The sequence below is a fragment of the Diabrotica undecimpunctata genome, chromosome 3, assembly GCF_040954645.1.
Source record: "Diabrotica undecimpunctata isolate CICGRU chromosome 3, icDiaUnde3, whole genome shotgun sequence".
Lineage (NCBI taxonomy): Eukaryota > Metazoa > Arthropoda > Insecta > Coleoptera > Chrysomelidae > Diabrotica > Diabrotica undecimpunctata.
The window spans coordinates 7,268,732-7,290,656 of NC_092805.1; the positions used below are offsets into that span (position 1 = coordinate 7,268,732).

The window sequence follows — 21,925 nt, forward strand, 5'->3', positions numbered from 1 at the left end:
AGATCAAGATGATATCCACTACATGTTACGAAAAATAGATGAAGAATATACTAAGTGGGGCTTATCAATGAATCCATCAAAAACAGAGTACGTAGTAGTGGGAGGTGAAGGAAAGCACTTAGAACTAGGAAGCAAACAAATTCAAAATATACTGATAGCTATAAATATCTCGGTGTAAACATTACAAACAATGGTCGGAATACAAAAGAAATAGCTACTAGAATTGGTCAAGGAAATTCAGCAATACGTCAACTGAATAGTATACTTTGGAATAACCACATCACCCGAAACACAAAAATTAGGATATACAAAAGTATCATAGAAAGCATTGCTACATATGGTTCAGAGCTTTGGGTAATAAATAAAAATGACGCATCCAAAATAAAAGCAATGGAAATGAATTATTGGAGAAGATGTTGCCAACTCACTAGAAGAGATAGAGTAAGGAATACTGAAATCAGAGAGCGTATGGGCATAGACATTGACGTCCTGGAAACTATAGAATGCAAAAGGCTGAAATGGTATGGCCATGTAGAAAGGATGAATGATCAACAATGGCCAAAGAGAATATTACAGTGGATCCCCACCAATCGCAGGAAAAAGGGAAGACCAAGAAGATCGTGGAGACAAGAAGTAAAAGGTGCAATGGAAGATAGGGGTCTACAAGTAGATGACTGGAACGATCGCAAGCGTTGGAAGCTAGGTTGCGAGAAATGGCTGCAGCTGTAATAAACTCGTTATATATATATATATATATATATATATATATATATATATATATATATATATATATATATGTTTCTTTTATACAGTAGATGTAAGACGTCTTCGACTTGGATGCGATCGAAAGCCTTTGTCAGGTCTATAAAACATAGATACGCTGGTTTATTGTACTCGATGGCCTTTTCTGTGATTTGTCTTAGTATAAATACGGCATCTAAGTAGAATCTTCCGGATCTGAATCCTTGTTGTTCATCTGATATAGTTGTTAGTTTATTAATTTTGTTGGTTAGGACCTTTGTGGTAAGCTTAATGTAAGATTTAATGGAAAAAAGATGTCAATATAAAAACAACGATAATCAGATGTACAAAAAAATGGATAACCAAATAAAATACAGAATTAAGAAAGCAAAAGAACGCTGCTTAAAAGAACAATGCGTAGAAATAGAAGAATACCAGAAAAGACATGATAGTTTTAACACACATAAAAAACTTAAAGAATTAACTCACAAAAATAGAACAAGAAAACCGGGAATACTGAAAGATACAAATGGGATACTTGTGTTGAATACTAAAGACAAATTAAAGAGATGAACGGAATACATCAATGAACTGTTCAAAGACAATAGAACAGAACAGATGAAGATAGAAATAAAAGAGGATATGGTTTTAAAGATATTAAAAGAGAAAATTAAAATGGCATTAAAAAACAGCAAAAATGGTAAAGCAGTAGGTCCACACCAAATCCCTATAGAAACCTTAAAATACATAAATGATGAAACCTTAGACATTATAGTAGACTTATTTAACTCAGTATATAAAACAGGACACATACCGAAACAAGGGTTACTCTCCACCTTTTGTGTTATCCCTAAAAATACAAACGCTAAATATTGCAGTGAATACAGAACAATATCACTAATAAGTCACATTCTCAAATTATTCCGGAAAATAATACATGGTCGTATAAATAAAAAACTGGAAGAAGGAATAGAAGATAGTCAGTTTGGGTTCAGAAACGGACTAGGAACCAGAGAAGCGTTATTTGCTTTTAATGTGTTAGCACAAAGACACATGGACATGAATGTTGATGTGCATGTTTGTTACGTTGATTTTAAAAAAGCATTTGACAAAGTAAGACATGAAAAATTAGTCTAAAAATATAATTAGTATATATGTGAATTATTTGAATTTATAAATTGATAAATTAATAACTATGTGAAACACGACGCGAGAGGGCAGCTGTGGCCGAGACCTCTGCAATATACTGGTATCGTTGAGCAATGGGATCGGGAAACCATAGAAAACCGATCACCCCTGTCTAGAAGAAGCTCGAAGTGAGCATTTAACGTTAGTGGCGACGGCGATAGTAAAGGGGAGTTGCCTTGTATATGTTAATGTATTCATCAGGGAGTTTGTTGCTGGCAAGTACCAGTAGAATAGCGGGTAGAAAAGGGATTTTAAGTTTGGGTTTTCTTCTGAATACATTGCCGACGGATGAGCAGGTAGTTTTCAGGATGCTTTGGGCGCTGAGGTTTTGGCCCCGGATAGTGCTGATTGTATAACTCCTGCTCAGAGAGGGAAGCCTCTCATTGATGGGCTGGATGTTCGACAGGTGATGTATAAGGGCGGAAGGGTAATCGTGTCGCTTGTAGTTTACTCTACGCAGGATTCTCCTCTCCAACGCAAGCAATCTTTGTGTGTAATGGTCGGGCAACATAGTCTAGATATTGGATCTATGCTTAATGATCGACCTGATAAAGGTTTTATATGTATGAATGAGTGATCGTGTATGTGTTCTTCCGAATTTACCACAAAGAGCGTTGAGTAGTCCGAGTCTGTTCCTGCCCTTGTTACAGGCTATGTTCAGATCAGCCTTCCAGGTCAGTGTTTGAGTAAACACCACATCGAGGTACTCGATCCAGTCACGGAGCTGTAGTCGGTCTCCCCAAAGTCTAAGATTGTGCCTTGCGGAAATTATAGGTGTGATAGATTGGCTGCGCTTTACGAGAGTTGTGTCATCTGCGTAGAGCAAAGTGGTTGTGTTTGTGTATCGGGGGTTAGAGAAGTCACTATTGTATATAATGTATATTATGAGAGCCCACACAGAACCCTGTGGTACTCCTGCTGTGGGAGTAAAAGAATCGGAGAAATGACCCCGCTCCTTTACCGTTATCAGACGATAAGAGACATATTAATGGATAAGTCTGACGAATGAGTGGCAGGCCGTGAAAGATGCCTAGTGAAACTTAAGTGAAAGATGCCTAATGAAGCTACTGGGAACAGAGGACGGTTCATTTATACCGTCGATGGTGACGTATTTTGGGTGGAGGTTGGCGTGGGGGTTAGCGTGGGGATTGGCACGGGGGTTGGCGCGAACATTTTTGACAGCAGGATTTTGATTGGCGGGTGAAACGGACGATACTTTCTTTATGAGAAGTCTCTATGTCGAAGGTAACCGTATGCCGTCATCTCTTTTATTTAGACAATTTGTCTTTTTTTTTCAATTTCTATGGTTTCTCGGATAATTCTTGGTTTAAAGAAGCGGATGGGGGCTATGGTTCTGGAGTTTTTAAAACTCAAAAACTCCTTTTACACATTTAGACTAAATCGTGAAACAACATTCAAATTAAATCGACAATTCTGTCCATATTTGAACATTGTACGCATACATTGCCTACATTGTTCAAACGGATTTAAAACCAGTAATAATTTTTGTAAGTGCAAAAACCTTGAAAAGCGCAAAAACTATCCTAGAATAGAACGTAATATTTTATTATTCTAAAATGAATTTTCATGCAATTTTAATCTCAATTACTCCGCACAACATCACCGAACAAATTGATACGCTACTGATAAGAAATGTGAGTTGGCAACAAGTTTGTGTTCCAATAACCTGACAGTTATGCGAATGTAGTTAGTTTTCAGGTTTGATTTTGAATGTCTGCCTAGCGATATTTTTATTCTCTAACAAAACCAATTATCTAAAGCTGCTGAAAATAGACTGGTACCGACTTATCTTGATCTTCTGACAACATAAAACAATGGATTGTTGTATTACTACATTTATCATTCTATAATAACATTTACTATATATTTTTTACTTTGGACTAAAAGTTTAATATGTTCTACTCAAATTTTTTAGATTTTTGCAATAAAATTAAATTTGTAAATCTAATTTGCTGTATACCCACATAAAATAATATAGCATAATACCAAACAATTAGTTTTGCATGTCTTAAATTCAATGACGTCACCAACAACGTACCAACTTTACTCCTTAACTTTCTGATCCAAATTTGGATATTTTAAACCCGTAGTGTTTTGCATATAATACTTAGTGCCAAAGTAGTAACTTAGGTAATACGTGCATAAAGTGGTACTTTTTTTACAAATAGAAAAGTTGAAAAATGAACTGGTAGGCGAGTGAATCCCATGAGTGAAAAAATACACGTTATACCAATTTAAGAAGCATTTCCACAATTACGTTACAACTTTCTTATTGTTCTACTGTATTTTTCATTAACTTTCTTTAGATCTTGATCATTTGAGTTATACTTGTTGATATCATCTGATTGTTTATATGTTTGGGAAATTTTATTACTTATTAACTGTGCCTCTCCTTGTTTAGATATTTTAACTTCAGTTCCTACCGGTCGATGGTTACTGCCTGTATAAAATCTATTTAAGACTGCCAGAACTTGGATGATCTCTATTTCGTTATTAATTATGGTCGATTTCTTTTCTTGTTTTGTTACCTTGGCTAGGCCCAGTTCGGCGACTCGGTGCTCGAGGATGTGGGCCCTTGGGTTTGGTTAGTATTTTTTGTGACTTGCGCCTTTTGTTAGTATTTTGTTATTTTTTTTTTAAACCGAAGCCGATTTTCTGTATTTTTTGTGCTTTATTTTAAAGGTTAACTGAACTGAAAAAACATCATTAGTAGATATTTTGCAATGCCTAAGGCCAGCACAGTGCTATATTTTGATAGGGCTACGGTTATCTAAACCTATTTCTTACATTATATCTAAACTTTATTTCACGTTAAGAACGGAACGTTTGGCTTATGCAGATCAGTATTGCCAAAACTCTCAGGAACGTGTTGCTACTAGACTGCCGATATACGAGTCATTCTCAGACAGATTTTGGTATATGCAGATGATGTTGACCTAGTTGCCCGCACAACACACAAGCTAGAAGAAATGTATATCATCTTGTCAAATGCCTCAAAAATATGGACCTGCAAGTAAACGAGGAGAAAACTAAGATAATGGCATCAACACCCAACAATAGAGCCAGAAACATCGGCCACCAATTCACGGTTGATAACTCTACCTTTGAAGTAGTGGACAAATTCACATACTTAGCCTCCCTGATCACCAAGGAGAACGTCATGATGAAAGAAATCAAGGAAGAATAATCCTAGCAAACAAATGCTATTTTGGACTGAGTAGACATATGAGAAGCAGAAACTTAAGCCAAAAAACAAAAATAACAATATACAAAACCCTTATACAACCAGTGTTGACATATGGATCGGAGACATGGACCATTTCCAAGGCAGATGAAAACCTCCTGCTTATATTTGAACGAAGGATCCTGAGAAGAATATTCGGTGACATCTGTGAAAATGGTGTTTGGAGAAGGAGGTACAACAACGACATATATCACAGATATAAACATATATTTGGTGGTAAAGACGTAGTATCTCTTATAAAAATAGGAAGACTAAGATGGGCAGGACATCTGGCTAGATCACAGCAGAACAACCCTCCTAGAAGAATTCTTATGTCACAAACTGTGAGAAGTAGAAGTAGGGGAAGGCCAAAACTCAGATGGAGAAATGGTGTAGATGAGGATGGTAGAAAAATAGGTGCAGCAAACTGGCAACAGTTGACAACTGACTGGCGTAATAGACTTGGGAAGGTCGAGGCTTTTTTATAGGGCTGTAGCATCAATAATGATGATGATAGGTATGTAATTATTATAGGTCTGATAACAATAGTTAAATTTTACTATTATTTAACATTACATATTTATTAACGCTTTATTTTTACCATCGCTATTACTGTCATCGCAATTACTGTCATCGCAATCACTGTCAACCGTTACACTTATTACCACAGGATCAATATTGTCCATCAATCCGTTAATAACCCAAAATTTTTGCTCTTCCTTAATAGCAAAATTACAATAGTTTTTCCAGTTGTCCACTGTGACTACACCAAATGCATTTCTTATTAATTATTCCATTACAGCAGTCTTAAACTTTGTATTGTATAAGCCAATATGTCTTTGGACTTGACTCCATACCTTTTTAATTGGTTTTAACTCAAAATGGTATGGAGGTAGTCTCAGAATAACTACATTTTCCACTTTGCACATCTCGTCGATTTTATATTATATGTTTTCATCTTTGAATATGTTTACCAGTTCCATAAGCTCTGGTTTTAAATAATCTTCTTTAGAAAAGATATCTTTTTCCGGCAACCATGTCTTATTTTGGTTTTTATTGAACGCCTGTGTCGGAAACACTTCTTCTCTCCTCGAATAGTATGAGACGTTGTCCATCACCACAACAGTTTACTCTGGAAGATTAGAAAGCAACTTTTCCTTAAACCATTGTTCAAATATAGGACCATCCATCTCACTATGATAGTCCGCTGAGTTTTTTAACCTTAAAACCAAAAAGCAGCACATTCCACAAAGCCCAATTCACTATCCGCATATACTATAACAAATCGGAAGCCTCGTTGTGTCAGCTGTTTTAGGCCTATTGACAACCCCTTGACAAACGCATCCCTGGTTGAAGTCACTGAGAGGTCCGACATTTACTCAAGTTTCATCCAAATAAACGACGGTGTATCCTTGGGAACCAAATTTTTTTAGTAGTAGTCTCCCGTTTTATACCGCTGTCGCGGCTTTGGGAGTATAGCAGGGTAGTCTGCTATATCTAGGGCCTACGGTATACAAGGAAGGTAACATGGCCAGTGCTACGCTTCAACTGTCTATTATTACCCCTGGTTTTACCCAAGGTACTCATTTTTATTCAGGCTGAGTCGACCTGGGGCCTATAGACATTTTAAAATGTCTAGATGTTCTTGCCGGCGGTGGGATTCGAACTCCGGACCACTGGCTTGCGAGGCAAGCATCCTACCGCTTACGCTACGCAGGCCCTACCAAATTTTTTTATCTTACGCAAATACTGATGCCTTCATTTTAGAATATCATGCCATTCCATCATGGTCGACTTTTCTCCTCGTTTGCAAAAACAAAGTTCATTTCATGGAGTATTCTCCACATTATTGTCCGTGACATGTTTGCTAAATCTTCTGCCCTATCTAGCCCTATCTACGCAATGTTTCGTTCTTAACGCGAAACTCTCTATAGTATCCTCATTTGTTCCATGTATAGTATCCTCATCTCTGAACATGTAGTGTTCAGCTACGTATCTGGACACATTTGCTGCTTCTCTTAGACAATCTTCTTTTTGTGTGTCTCCATGAGAGAGATGCATATGTAATTATTTGGTATATACTCTTTATCAATCTTCATTTTGTTTTCATTCTGTGAGTCCTACTATTCGGCTCTGGCCGTTGCTGTTTTCTGGACTATCGTGTTAACATGAGGTGTAAATGTAAAAACCTTGGTCCATTAGAACTCCTAGGTATTAAGTTTTGTTCTGTCATTTGATAGATAATCTAGCACTGTTATCTATTCTATTTTTGAAGATAATCGCTTGGGTCTTTTTTAGATTTATAGCTATTTTCCATTGAATACTCCATTCTTCTATTGTATTCAGTGCCTTTTGCAGATTTCTTACAGCTACATCCAGATTTCTGTGTTTAGCCTCTATTAGTGTGTCATCTTCATAAAGGCTTTATAGTTTTCGGGTGTGTTTGGAACGGCGGCAGTGAAGATGGTGTACAGGGAAAGCGCGACAGGACTGCCCCCTGTAATATTCCGGCTTCCGTGTTCCGTACTCAAATAGGACTTGTTTTATCTAGACCCTGAACCTTCGGTTGCTTAAGTATAAGGAGATAAATCTTGTCATGGCCTGCTGTATCCATAATCTCTCATTTTGTACGTCAGCCTTTTATGCCACACTCTGCCAAAGGCTTTGTTTTGTCCAAGAAGGCTGCTCATGTGTATTACCGGTCGCTGTAACCAGCTACTATGTACTCTTTGAGTCTGAGCACTTGTAGCTCACTGCAATGTTCTACTCTGAATCCAAACAGAGCTTCTGGGATTAGTTTTAGCCTGTCTGTTTCGGTTTGGAGTCTGTTAAGTATGACACTTTTTGCTGATAGCTGGAAGTAAGCTAATCAGCCTGTAGTTTTGCGAAACGATATTGTCTTTTCCTTCCTTTAGGATAATAGAAGCCTTATCGACTGGACTAAACATTCTTATCTAAATAAATTAAAATTCCTATAGCGAATAAACGATGACTACTAAAATATGACTATCTTTGAAAGACTATTTTATAAATATAGTCTGGTTAATCCGAGAAAATTTTTTGTGTACTTCGTTTATTTTTTAGTGTAACATCAATTTAACGCAACATACAATTAACAGAATCGTCCGATATCAATTTATTTGTGTGTCTATTACACAATAATTCCTTAACACAATTTCTAAGACGTTGGTTTTCGCCATGAAATTTATTGGCAGATAAAAATGATGTTTTGCATTTTTGCAACTACCCACTCGTAGCAATTAAAAAAATAACAATCCGAAATTAACTTTCCCACTCCCTTGGTGACAGTGAGTGGCTCTTTGATAACGAATTACTTAGTGACAAGTTAGTGCTATTGTCTACCGATCTATTTTGGGCTGCCAATTTTACTACAATAATTGTTATTAGGAATAACAAACACATACATGTATGTGATAGATTGGAGAAAAATTAAATCTGTTTTTTTATGATATAAACGTATTTGTCTAAAAAATTCCTATCCAAAATTATCTTGACGATACCAATATTTAAATCAATAAAAATTTTACTCAACTTACAACAGATAAAAAGAAAAATAGTTTTATATTTATCTACCATATTTATCTATTCCATAGACTTATCTCCTGTTCTTTATTTTTTTAACCAATTGAATTCGTTTTAGATATTGAAGAGTATAAGTGCAATATAAACCTGCTAATATAGGGTAAAATTAGGTATCTTCGTGATAACGTACCGCGTCATACCTATTACAATAGAGAACTAATATGATAAGGTTTCAATACTTTTAAAATTGAGTAAAAGAATACTTCCCAAAAAACAAATAAGCATAGCAAATGGCAACCTAATGGATATATCGGCGGCTGTTACACAGGGCTTGGTTCTCGAACCGCTGCTGTGGAAAATCTTATATAACAACATTATACAAGAAGAACTGGGGGAACAGATACAGGCCGTTGCATACGCAGACGACTTGGTAGTATTTGTAGAGTACAATGATAATTCGCTGATCATGAACTCGGCAAATACTGCATTGGAAAGAGTTAAAGTTTGGTTGAAAAACAGAGATCTAAAATTAACCTCACAAAAGACACAGGCAATCATACTTAAAGGTCCAAGAGACAGGGATCATATCTCCTTTATACTGAAAGGAGAAAGGACATTTCCAGTAACAAAGGTGAAATATTTGGACTTCATATTTGATTGTAAGCGAATATTTGGTGAATATGTCAAACATGTCGCCAATAAGGCTGATCAAAGAAGTGCAGCTCTAGCAATAATTTTATTCAACATAGGAGGACCTAATGCAGCAAAAAAGACGAATTCTTATGGAATTTGTCCACTCGACAATTCTATATACTTCACTAATATGGCATCAAGTACTAAACAAACAAAAACATAAATTAATATTGGAGAAAACACAAAGAAGAGCTTTGTTAATGGTTGGCTGAGCATACCTGACGGCCTCACTGTAGCTCTACATGTCATAGTGAGAGTACCACCAATTCACCTGCAGGTAAAAGAAAGATTGAGAACATATGGCGAGAATAGCCACACAAAGAAAGAAGAAAGAAGCAAAACGATAAAAATGTGTCAAGAAAAATGGGAAAATGAACGAAGGGCTACGTGAACGAAAGTGCAAATCGCGGATGTAGAGGAGTGGTTTAAAGAGTACAAACTACTTCTTTACACAATTTCTAACGGGCCATGGATCGTTCGAAGCCTATCTTGAAAGAATAGGCAAAACACCGAATGGTAACTATACGGACTGTGGAGTTAATGATACAGCCGAGTATTGTGTATTTGAATGTAATAGATCAATGAAGATAGAGCCGAAATGTACGCCAAAATAAGCTTATTCAGGGTTTAGAACATAATGGCGTTTGTGAGAAGAGGAAAAATGATTTTATGGATGTTTTGAATGCAATAAAAAAATTATGAAATGGAAAGAAATTTGAGAATGAGAAAAATAGCAAAGACAAATGGCATTTGTCACAAATGCGATGGTCAGATGACTTGAAGAAACACGCAGGCCCGAAGTGGATACAAACTGCCTATAATAGAGAGACGTGGAAGAAGGAAGAGGAGGCCTATGTCCAAAATTGGACAGAAAGGGCTGTATAGATACATGCAGATAAATAAAAAAAGGAATTGAACGGTCTGGAATGTCGAGCCACGTGTGTAAGCCAAGAGTGGTTTTAGTTGGTAGATAGATAGATAGTTTATTTGACTGTAAGTTACAACAAGGTTTACAGCAAGTCAAAAACTAAAATTATAAATATTAAACATTACAAAAAATGCAAATAATACATTAAAAATATTTAAAACATTAAAAACGTACAGTATAGACAGATAATTAAAATAATATTAAATTTGGTGATGTTGTAGCTTGGGCATTCACAGATACACTCTCGTAATAGAAAAGTATCTCTGAAAAAGGATGAAAATTTTCGCCAGAGTACAATCCGCGGGCAATACCCAACCCGAAAGGGGAAATGCATTCGGGATGTACTCCATCTAACCTGACTCCAACACACGCCAGGTACGATTTACCTGGTATGGTCTTTAGAAGATTTCCACTCTTACAAAAAAAATCTTTTTGTGCGGTCGGCAGAAATTTCTTCTATCATTTGGTGACTTATCTTTTGCTATTTTAAATATTTTTAGTGATAGAGAAAACATACGAGTAAGACGGAGAAACTTACATTAACAAGAGCAAGAGAAGGGCAATCGAAAGTTTTTGAGAGGAAGATTATCAGAAAAATAATGGGACCAAAGAGGGAAAACAAAGAGAATGCAAGACAATGGATGAATCACGAAATACAATAATGGATGGGTCAAAATATCCTTGTTAGAGCAATAAAAACACAAATAATTAGATGGTATGGACACATAATGAGAAGATAGAAGAGCAATCCGTTAAAAGTTATAACGGGATGGATACCACCAGGTAAAATTTCCATTACTTCCATTTTTCAAATCATAACAATGAAAAGATCTTTTATAATATAACAAACAATTCCTGAGGTAAAATGTTCCGGAAGCAAACTGAGCCTGGCTTTGGATTTTCGAGTGAGGACTAGTTCAGAGAAACAAAATTAAAGGATACAAAAATCAGATTTTTGGGATTTTATCTAAACTGTGTGATTAATACAATTTCTAACGGGCCATGGATCGTTCAAGGTCTATCTCGAAAGCATAGGCAAAACAACGAATGGTAACCATGCGGACTGTGGAGTTAATGATACAGCTACACATTGTATATTTGAATGTAATAGTTTCAATGAAGATAGAGCCGAAATGTACGCCAAATTAGGCATATTCAGGGCACAAGACATATTGACAGTTAGGGGAAGGAAAAAACGATTTTATGGATCTTTTAAATGCAATAACAAACATTATAAAAAGAAAAGGATTCTAGAAAGAGAAATACAGTAAGGTCAAATATAAATTAAACATAAAATTTAAACATGCACATATCACAATCGTCTTATACTTCTTTGACTATGATGAACTTCATGACAAAAATGAAACTTTTGCGCACTTAGATTTAATTACCAGTACCAAATAGAATCATTCTAATACAAATATTTCCGCAATCGGTAGATGATAGATGGATATAAAGTAATAAACAAACAATTAGGAATTGACGACAGCTTCAAATCTAAGCCAACACTCTATAGTATTAACCGTGGTAAAAATAGCTACCTACATACCCACTAAACCTTATGAAATTCCGTAACTCGGTTTCTTCGAATAACAGGATATTATAGACCGTCTGTTCTATTTTTATATTATTCAAATGCTATGGATACTATGGAAATATAAATTACATATCTGTAAATGTTTTCAATTGACTACATGTAGTCTTAGCTAGCAAAATGGAACATTCATTAATTGATTTAATATATACCTTAATTATATAATTTTATATTAATTCTTTTTATTTTTTTTTATTTTCTGTTTTCATATACGTACTAGAGCTGAGATTAAGATATTTTCGTTTAAATCGCTCAGTGTGCGAAGATATAGCAGGTTCAAATCATTATTTTATCCGTTTTATTTTTTTAATTCGCATATTCAGAATCTAAATGCTTCAATGTATATTTCGACGTGGACGTAAATTTAGAGTATCTTTTGATGAGAGTTGGCGAATTTAGAGGCTATATAACGTTCATCATCATTATCATCCAGCCTTCTGCCTCCAGAGTTCAATAAATGGCTGTGCTAATTTCTCCCAGTTCTGTTGGTCTTGAGATTCCTGCAGTCAATTCCCAGCGATTCTTTTAACATCGTGTAGGTGGTCTACCTCTCCTTTTTATATCAGCTCGTGGTCTCCACACTGTGATTTTTTAGATCCACCTCCCGTCATTCGGAAGTCATGACTGGAAGCACACATTGGTCGAACGTCTTCTTTTTCAAATATTTTGGCATGTTGTTCTTAAATATGTCTGATAGAGCTCCATAAGCGACTCATGCTAAAGTAATTCTTCTTTGTAGTTCAGCAGTTTGGTTGTCCCAAGCAATTTGGATTTCATGACCCAAGTATTTAGTTTTATGGACTAATCCTATTTCTTTGCAATTGACTTTTGGATTTTCGCTTGGTCAAAGCTTTGTCAGGTTTTCTGTCCTTCCAAAATATGTGCAAACCAACTTTGTTCCATGCGGTATCTAACTCAGTAAGAATAGTTCCAATCTCCTTTAAGTTATCTATTTTTAGAATCGTCCGCAAATCGTAGGTGGGAGAGCATTTCGCCAATTTCGAACATTGATTTCTTTGGTTTGCCATTCCAACAATGAAATCCCTCTCTAGTAGTGGTACATTATAATCTTGACCATAACTCTGAGGATGGCTTTATTAGCCGAACACTCAGCTAGGAATGAAAATTTTTTAAACACTTTAAAAATACTTTTCTTTTCCATTCTTTCATATATTTATATGCTTATTTAGTATAGACAAATAAGTAGAATTTAACTAATTAGTAAGATAAAGAATGGAGATGATGATCAAAGCCAGTTACACAAAAAAAAAGAAGATATTTACGTGTTGGAAAACCAAAAACTCCGTCTATGTTTTAGCTCGAACGCTTTTTTCGTTCCTCCCACGGCACATCCTATATTACAATGAATCGTTCTAAAAGAATGTGTATTATAATCAAAACTAATAAAAGCCGTTTTATGTATGCAAACGTTTTAATTGAATATATAAATTAAATTAATTCATGAAAGATTATTAACATCTTTAATTTTTTTAGGTATATTCATAATTTTAAAATATTTTTCAAACATTAACACACCAATGATTAACTTACATAAATATTTAGGCATATGAATATAGAGCATGGAAAAACTTCCTATAAACTAGATTAAAGGAAAATAAAAAATCCACTAAAAAAATAAAACGAAGGAAAGGAGTGATTTAAAAAGGCAAAACACGATAGTAATTGGCGAAGAGTCCACAGTGAGGGACTAAATTATGAAAAAAACGGGTGTGGCAGTCCAGTGGGACTGCCGGTAGAACTTATACTTCTATCCACGCGTTCGCCGTTAAAAATTTATATAGGAGTCAATCTGCACAATCATTAAAAATGTAATGCTATAGGTAAGAGAGAGCAGAAAGAGAAAAATAATTAGTTATATAGGTATATGGTGCATAGTTTGCTGTATATAAACATTTGACCTTTAATAGGAGTATAGTAAATGAAGGATTGTATCAATATTTTAATGAAAATATATAAGTATTTTTATTTTTATATATGTATAAAAGGAGTTGAATGCAAAAAAAAATTTTACACCTACTCTGCAGTAAAATTCATTGTTTATTTTGTTATTGATATAAAAATTACAATACAATAAATACACTGCAACATAATTCAATATAATAATACAATATAAATTAAAATGTAATATTCATTAGTATTTAAAACTGCCAATATAAATTAACTTACTTTACGAAGATAAAAATAAAAAATCAACAACTCGGATTATGTTGTAAATTTTCATTTTATTTTAAAATTTATGTTTTTTGCGTATATCACATATATTTAATAAGATTAACGTGAGGTTTTTAAATATTTCAAAAATAAAAAAGGAAATTCATAATTGGGATTAGAACTTACAACCACCAGCGTATGAACCAAACACGTAAAGGATTTGCCAATTAGACATGACACTAACGGATTTCAAAATTGACAGTTCTCGGTAAAACATTGATTATTTTGAAATACAAAAGCCTAAAATAAAAACGTTTAATTTTAAATAATACAAAACATATCACATAAATAATAATATTAATACATATTATATTATATATAATATTATATAATATATATACAATATTATATATATATAATATTCAATATATATACAAAAGGAACATTTTTATTCTCGAGAGAGGAAGAGAGAGAAAATATATCTTCTGTCTCTCTCTTACTCATTATCTTACATATGTAATGGTTTACAAATTTCCAACGCCGACCGTGCGTATAGAAGTATAACTTCAATAAATTTATTTTTTCGAGAATAGGCAACTTTGGAGACAAATCCCAAAACAGGTCTATTTTTATTTTTAAATTATAGTTTTTTGGCATATCTATCATATTAGTGTAACCTAAACAACCCAATTGTGGTAACCAACCACAGCCGAAAGCAGAGTCAGAGCAAACGAGAGCAGGAGAAATGGTCCTTTAAAGATTAGGGAGTTTGGCAAATGGTTAACTACCTTATTATTATGAAAGCACAAAAAACAAAAGCCGGACTGTTTAATTCACGACGAACTAGCAAATGACAAAGGAATAAGATTTACGGATTTGCACATAGAACTTACGAACCCTTACAAAAATCCCCCGAACAAAATTTTCCCTTAAAATAATACACAAAGGAACATGGAAATCCCCTGACAACGAAACCGTTAACCAGATAGATTACATCTTGATAGATGCAAGGCATTCTTCCGATCTCATGGACGTCAGAAGCTACCGAGGTCCAAACATGGATAGTGACCACTTTCTTGTAATCGCAAAAATCAGAGGAAGAATATTAAACCTAACGGAGAAAAATGGATGAGGAAATGAAGAGCCTGGACTAATTTTCAATACATATAGCTTTTTTTTGGAGGCTGTGTTAATATTTCTTTTCGCTCTTTGATGCATCAGTGTAGAGGACCAGATTGAATTTCTTAAAATTAAGAATTTGTAGTAAGGATTTTATAATCAAATCCTGGTTGGTTTCTGCCTTACTAAACTTTGTAAGTGACACATTAAATTTCGGTAAAGTTTTGGTCCAAGGAGAATTCTGCAGGATCGGGAGAGGGTTAGTTAGGGATAAATTTATATGTGGTATTAAAGTTGGAAGTAGGAGGGCGATAGTGTGTATGCGTGGAGCAGGAGGGTGAGTACTAGTATAGTTGGGTAATGTCAGCAGTGTGTGCACTGGATTAGAAAGGTTAACTGAAGTAGAGGCAGCATAGGAAAGGAGGAGATATTGGCGCCTAAGCCAAAGAGGGGGTTCGTTGGCTTCGTGGTAGAGGTTCTCAGCTGGACTGCTACGAAAAGCTCCTAAACAGAGGCGGATGGCAGTATTATGTATTGAATTAAGGGTTTGTAAGAATGTTTTGGATGCTGACATATATATAAAGCTGCCGTAATCGAGTTATAAGTTAATAAGTTAATAAGTTATAAGAGACCTATATACTTTTAATAGTGTACATTCGCTAGCGCCCCATTGGTAGTGGGAAAGTGTTTTGATAATATTTAAACGTTTCAGGCACTCTGCTCTAGTTTCCTGAATATGTTGTTTCCAAGAAAGTCGGGAGTCGAATATTAGTCCTAGAATTTTGCGGTGATCGACGACTGGGAGAGGGTGGTTATTCACTAAGATTTTAGGGGCAGTGGAGAGTGTTTTTCTGGTGAATTTAATGAGTTGTGATTTTGTGGATGAGGGGGACAGGCCGATGGAAGTCAATCTACTTTGTAATAAGTCCACTGATATTTGGAGTAGTTTGCAAGTGGTAGTGGTCGCAACAAGATGGCAATAAATTACAAGGTCATCAGCATATATAGTAAATTTGACTGGGGAGGGAAGACTGTGGCATATTTGGTTAATCGATAAAATAAACAATGTAAGGCTTAATACAGAGCCCTGAGGGACTCCATCTTGTTGGATGTGGGCTGATGATGGTAACCATTTACAGAGACTCTGAAAGATCTAGAGCTAAGAAAGTGCTTGATGAATTTAAAAATATTTCCATTGACGCCGTATAATAATATAGCCCAGTATGGTTAAAAAAAAAGGTGGAAAAATGTTTCGCAGATATCTGAAGCTTTTAAGACATGATGAATAGATGAAAAGATACTCCTAGTTTTACCTTGCGTTTTTTTAAGCACTAATTTATGGTCACAATTTGATTTTTTGTCTATAAATTTTTTCCCTTATATTTTAAATAAACAATATTTATGTCATTTTTTTATGTCAAGAATATATTTATTTTCCCGTTTTTTTAATTAAAATTGATATACAATTTACAGAGATATCTGCAAAAAAGCAGTTTTTTTGCACTAATTTATAAATTTTATTAATTTTTTTATTAACAAAATAAAATGGTATTAATACATTTAAACATCAAGGAATTACCATTTTTTAGATTTGTGCGAAATTTCCCCCCGATCAGTCAAATAGTTTATAAGTTATTTAATTTGTTTATCCCTGAGGCTAATTATTTAAACTATTGAGCTTGCCCTATGCATGATGCTAGACATATTCAGCAAATTTCATAGGATTCTCTAAGACTTAGACTATCTCAGCAGTTAAATGCATATTGAGTTTTCATCGAAATTATTTACAAAATAAACGTTTGAAAAAGGGGTATGTTTTTTACTTATAAACAATTGTAATAACTTCTATATTTTTCAAGCTACAGACTTGTACGTACAACCATTGGATAGCTGGTAAAAAAGCTCACATTAAAAAATAAAAAACCTTCTATGACCAATAGGAACGAAGTTATTGACTATTTTTAAAAAAAATCATATCTTTATTGTTTATAAAGATTAAGAAGTAAAATTTGCACAAATTTTGAATGAAAATCCAAACTTTATATTGAAACTTATAGCTATAAAATTTATCTAATTTTTCGAAACGACGGTACTTTCGAAAGATCGACATAGGAATGTGGAGAGGATATCTGTTTCAGCTCCGTTTTTTTTTCCTTTACATTAGTTTAAAAGTTACAATTTGGTTTATTTATTCGACTTCACTGTCAGGTCTGAACCTTTTGTTGCAGGTTGTTTGTCTTCACTTATTAAGTCAGTCTTTCCATACATTAACATATTAATGGGCGATCTTAATGCTAAGGTGGGTCAAGGTAAGGTAGGAGAACAAGTAGGAAAATATGGGCTAGGAAACAGAAATGACAGAGGAGATCGATTGATTCATTTTTTCCAACGTGAAGACTTCGTAATAACAAATAACTTTTTCAAATTACCTCCTCGACGGTTATATACATGGACATCTCCACAACTTACCAAAGAAAAAATAGTGAGAAATCAAATAGACTACATTATGATAGCATGGAGGTATCATAATGCTGTTAAATGTACTAAGACGTACCCAGGAGCTGATATAGGCACACAGCATAACCCGGTAGTTACTGTGATAGAGGCGAGACCAAAAAAGATTAGAAGACCACATGGAAAGGCACTAGATTTAAATAAACTTAGAAACAAAAATATACGACAAGAAACAGAAGAAGAAATAAATGAAAACCTCCGTTCAGTGCAGCAAGAAATTAACGATACAAACAACGTTAACCAAAAATTAAAGTACATAAATACAGCTATACAAACAGCAGGAAAGAAACATCTTACAAAAACAACAACAAAGAATAAGGGGTGGATGACACAAGATATACTAGACTTAATGGAACAAAGAAGAAAGATGAAGCATTACCTAGACAAATACAAAGAAATAAATAAACACATAAAAAAGAGAATAAAAGAAGCCAAAGAAAAGTGGATTAAAGAACAATGTGAAGAAATGGAAACCTATGAGAAAAAGTACGATACGTTCAATATGCACAAAAAGTAAAAGAGATAACAGGAAGCATAAAGAAATGCCAAATAGGTAAACTTAAAGACAAAGATGGAAATATTATTGTAGATCTAGAGAATAAAATAAAAAGATCTACAGAATACCTGAATGAATTATTTGAAGACGATAGAAACAACTTAACTCAGATAATCAATGCAACTGGGCCAGATATATTGAAAGAAGAAGTAGAATACGCAATAAGAAAAATTCCTACAGAACTGTTGAAGCTTTTGAATGATAAATCCGTAACCATAATATTAAATTTTGCAGCGAGGAGCTAAAACAGTTTCCCCTCCACTTTCCTATGTCGATCTTTCGAAAGTAACTTCGTTTCGAAAGGTTTTAAGTTTCGAAAAATTGGATGAATTTTATAGCTATAAAATTCAATATAGAGTTTAGATTTTCATTCAAAATTTGTGCAAATTTTACTTCTTAATGTTTATAAACAATGGAGACATAATTAACAAAAAAATTGTCGCTACCTTCGTTCCTATTGTTCATAGAAGGTTTATTTTTTTTTGTTAAATGTGAGTTTTTTTACCAGATATCTAATGGTTGTACGTACAAGTCTGTAGCTTGAAAAATATAGAAGTTATTACAATTGTTTATAAGTGAAAAACATACCCCTTTTTCAAACGTTTATTTTGTAAATAATTTTGATGAAAACTCAATATGCATTTAACTTCTGAGATAGTCTAAGTCTTAAAGAATCCTATGAAATTTGCTGAATGTGTCTAGCATCATGCATAGGGCAAGCTCAATAGTTTAAATAATTAGCCTCAGGGATAAACAAATTAAATAACTTATAAAATATTTGATTGATCTGTGGGAAATTTCGCACAAATCTAAAAAATGGTAATTCCTTGATGTTTAAATATATTAATACCATTTTATTTTGTTAATAAAAAAATTAATAAAATTTATAAATTAGTGCAAAAAAACTGCTTTTTTGCAGATATCTCTGTAAATTGTTTATCAATTTTAATTAAAAAAACGGGAAAATAAAGATATTCTTGATATAAAAAAATGGTATAAATATTGTTTATTTAAATTATAAGGGAAAAAACTTATAGATAAAAAATCAAATTCTGACCATAAATTATTGTTTAAAAAAAACGCAAGGTAAAATTAGGAGTATCTTTTTATCTATTCGTCATCTAGTAACCGTCACCTATGTCTTAGAAGCTTCAGATATCTGCGAAACATTTTGCCGTGAAATCGATGATTTTTGTATAACCAGACTGGGCTAATAGTTTATCGAGAATAATCTGTCTAGGTATTTTATCGAAAGCAGCTGCAATATCAAAAATGCAGACAATCACTTCTTGACTGTTATTAATAGCTTCGGCGATGTGAGTATGAAGGAGGACCAGGTTATCGTTTGTGGAACGATGTCGGCGAAAACCAGATTGTTCTTTAGGTAAAATTTGGTGTTTTTCAATAAACCATAAAAGACGCCTGTTTATCATCTTCTCCATTAATTTGCACATGGTGCAAGTGAGAGGTCTATAGGACTGAGGAAAGATTGGTGTTTGGCCATGTTTTAGGACAGGTATAATTACGGATGTGTTCCATTGAGTAGGAAATATTTGAGAAGACCAGATAGAATTATATATGTCTAACAGAAAAGTGAGGCAGCGGTTGGGTAGGTTTTTAAGAAAAATGTAAGGGATATCATCAGGGCCGGCGGAGAAAGATGATTTATTTATTTACTTTCGAGGTTTTAGTAATTTATTAAGGACTTCATAAAAATATCAAACTTCAAAACAAAATATTAAGAAGTAATTCGTTTTATACGAGCTGTATAAAAATTTCGGTTTGAATTTCTAAAAGTGGTAACAAAAACCAACAAATTGTGAATCAAATTGAAATCGTTAAACAGAAAAAGCAAATATTGTGCCAACATATTTTCTGTTTCTGTACAGTCTACCTATAAACTGAAAAATTTTGAGTCACGAGATGTATTTTTGGCTACATTTATAAATTAACGTAACTGAGTATGTAGGAACGAGTAAGCTATGAAACATTTTTATGCACGTGGATGAGTGGTGCTCCTCTATCTGAATGGAGTAATTTGAACGTCGTAATACACTTATAGTATCAACATAATTAAGAAATAAATATATCTATAGTTCGTTTCATCCTGTTTGTCCGAGTTGATATGAAAACCACTGAAGTAAGACGAAACTGTTAATTGAATTACCAATGGCGGAGATAAATATATTTTCTAAATTAAAATTTTGAACTTCAGAATATCTACAAGCATACTGTTGGTGGTAAAGATATTACCACTATAATTAAGCGAAACCGCCTGCAGTGGGCAGGACATGTAGCCCGGGCCCCTGAGTCAAACATGATAAAAAAGATTCTAACAGCGCAACCCGTGGGAATGAGAAGACGGGGTAAACCAAAGCTGAAGTGGATGGACGGGGTAACACAAGATGCCGAGAAGATCAGAGTCGGCAACTGGTAAATGCAAATGAGGGACAGAATAGAATGGCGTAGAAAGCTTGAGAAGGTCGAGGCCCTCTAAGGGCTGTAGCACCAAGATGATGATGATGATAAATTAAAATTAATCAATTGCAATTTATTTGTAAATTTTTTTGTTAAGGCCTTCTCTCTCTTCGGATTGTCGAATATAAGCCTCTCCTAATTGTCGCAATTCGCCAATTCCCGATTTCTTTATTCCATCGGCCATACTTAAGACGTTCGTTATGTTCAGCCCATTTCCATTTCAGTTTAGCTGCCTCTTCCACGGCATCTTTTACGAATGTTCTATTTGTTCTATTGCGAATGTCTTAATTGGTTTTATGGTCTTTGAGTGAGATACCCAGCATCTGTCGTTCCATAGCTCTCTGAGATTTTCTGATCTTCTCCATGTTTATTTTAGTAAATGTCCAGGTTTAAGCTCCATATGTAAGTACAGGTAGGATACACAAATTAAACACTTTGGTTCGCAGTGTTTGAGGTATATTTTTATTTTTAAGTACGTGTGAGAGTCTTTCGAATGCTCTTCATCCCATTTTTACACGTCTGCTTATTTCTGTAGTCTGATTTTTTTGCTTACCTTGACATTTTGACCCAGATATGTATATTCCTCTATGTGTTCCATCTCTGTCCCTTAGAAGTTTATCATAGTGTTACGATAAATATCATCTCCTAAAATAACCGTAAATATATTATGACTAATTCTGTTTTGTTGTAGAAATTTCGGCGAAGGATCTAGACCCAAATTATGATGAATCATCCGATTCGAGGTGTCCAGGTAGACCGAAATAAAACCGGTCTGAGCTTCTGGGGAGATCGCCGCCGTTCTCGAATAACAGGATTTCCTATATAATAACGGAACTTTAATTGAAGAGGACAGTTGATTTTGAAGACGCGCTCGCGATTTAAATGTTACGTTCGCCTATATAAATTATGTATTATTCGTTAAATAAATTGATATAAGTTATCGTGCTTTTTAATAAATTAAAATAAGAACCTTTTATTAAAGACATTATAAATTAAATAAAGACATAGCAGTTAAATAATTTCTCATTTCAATAGGTTTGTCATTTTTGTTTAACATTAATTTAGTTTTGCTGAAATTTATTTTCAGTCCTTTTTTTAGGGATTCTGTGTGTAGCTCCTCAATTATCGTATTCAGTGCATTCCACGTGTCGGCTA

The 21,925-nt window shown here is 34.2% G+C and overlaps 1 long non-coding RNA gene across 1 annotated transcript in view; it reads left to right on the forward strand.

Annotated features, from left to right (window-relative positions):
- Positions 1-21,710, forward strand: part of LOC140435468 (uncharacterized) — a 40,478-nt gene extending 18,768 nt beyond the window's left edge. Inside the window, exon 2 of the long non-coding RNA XR_011950163.1 lies at positions 21,462-21,710. This is a non-coding gene — a long non-coding RNA (uncharacterized lncRNA). The remainder of the gene's footprint in view (positions 1-21,461) is intronic.
- Positions 21,711-21,925: the final 215 nt, after the last annotated feature.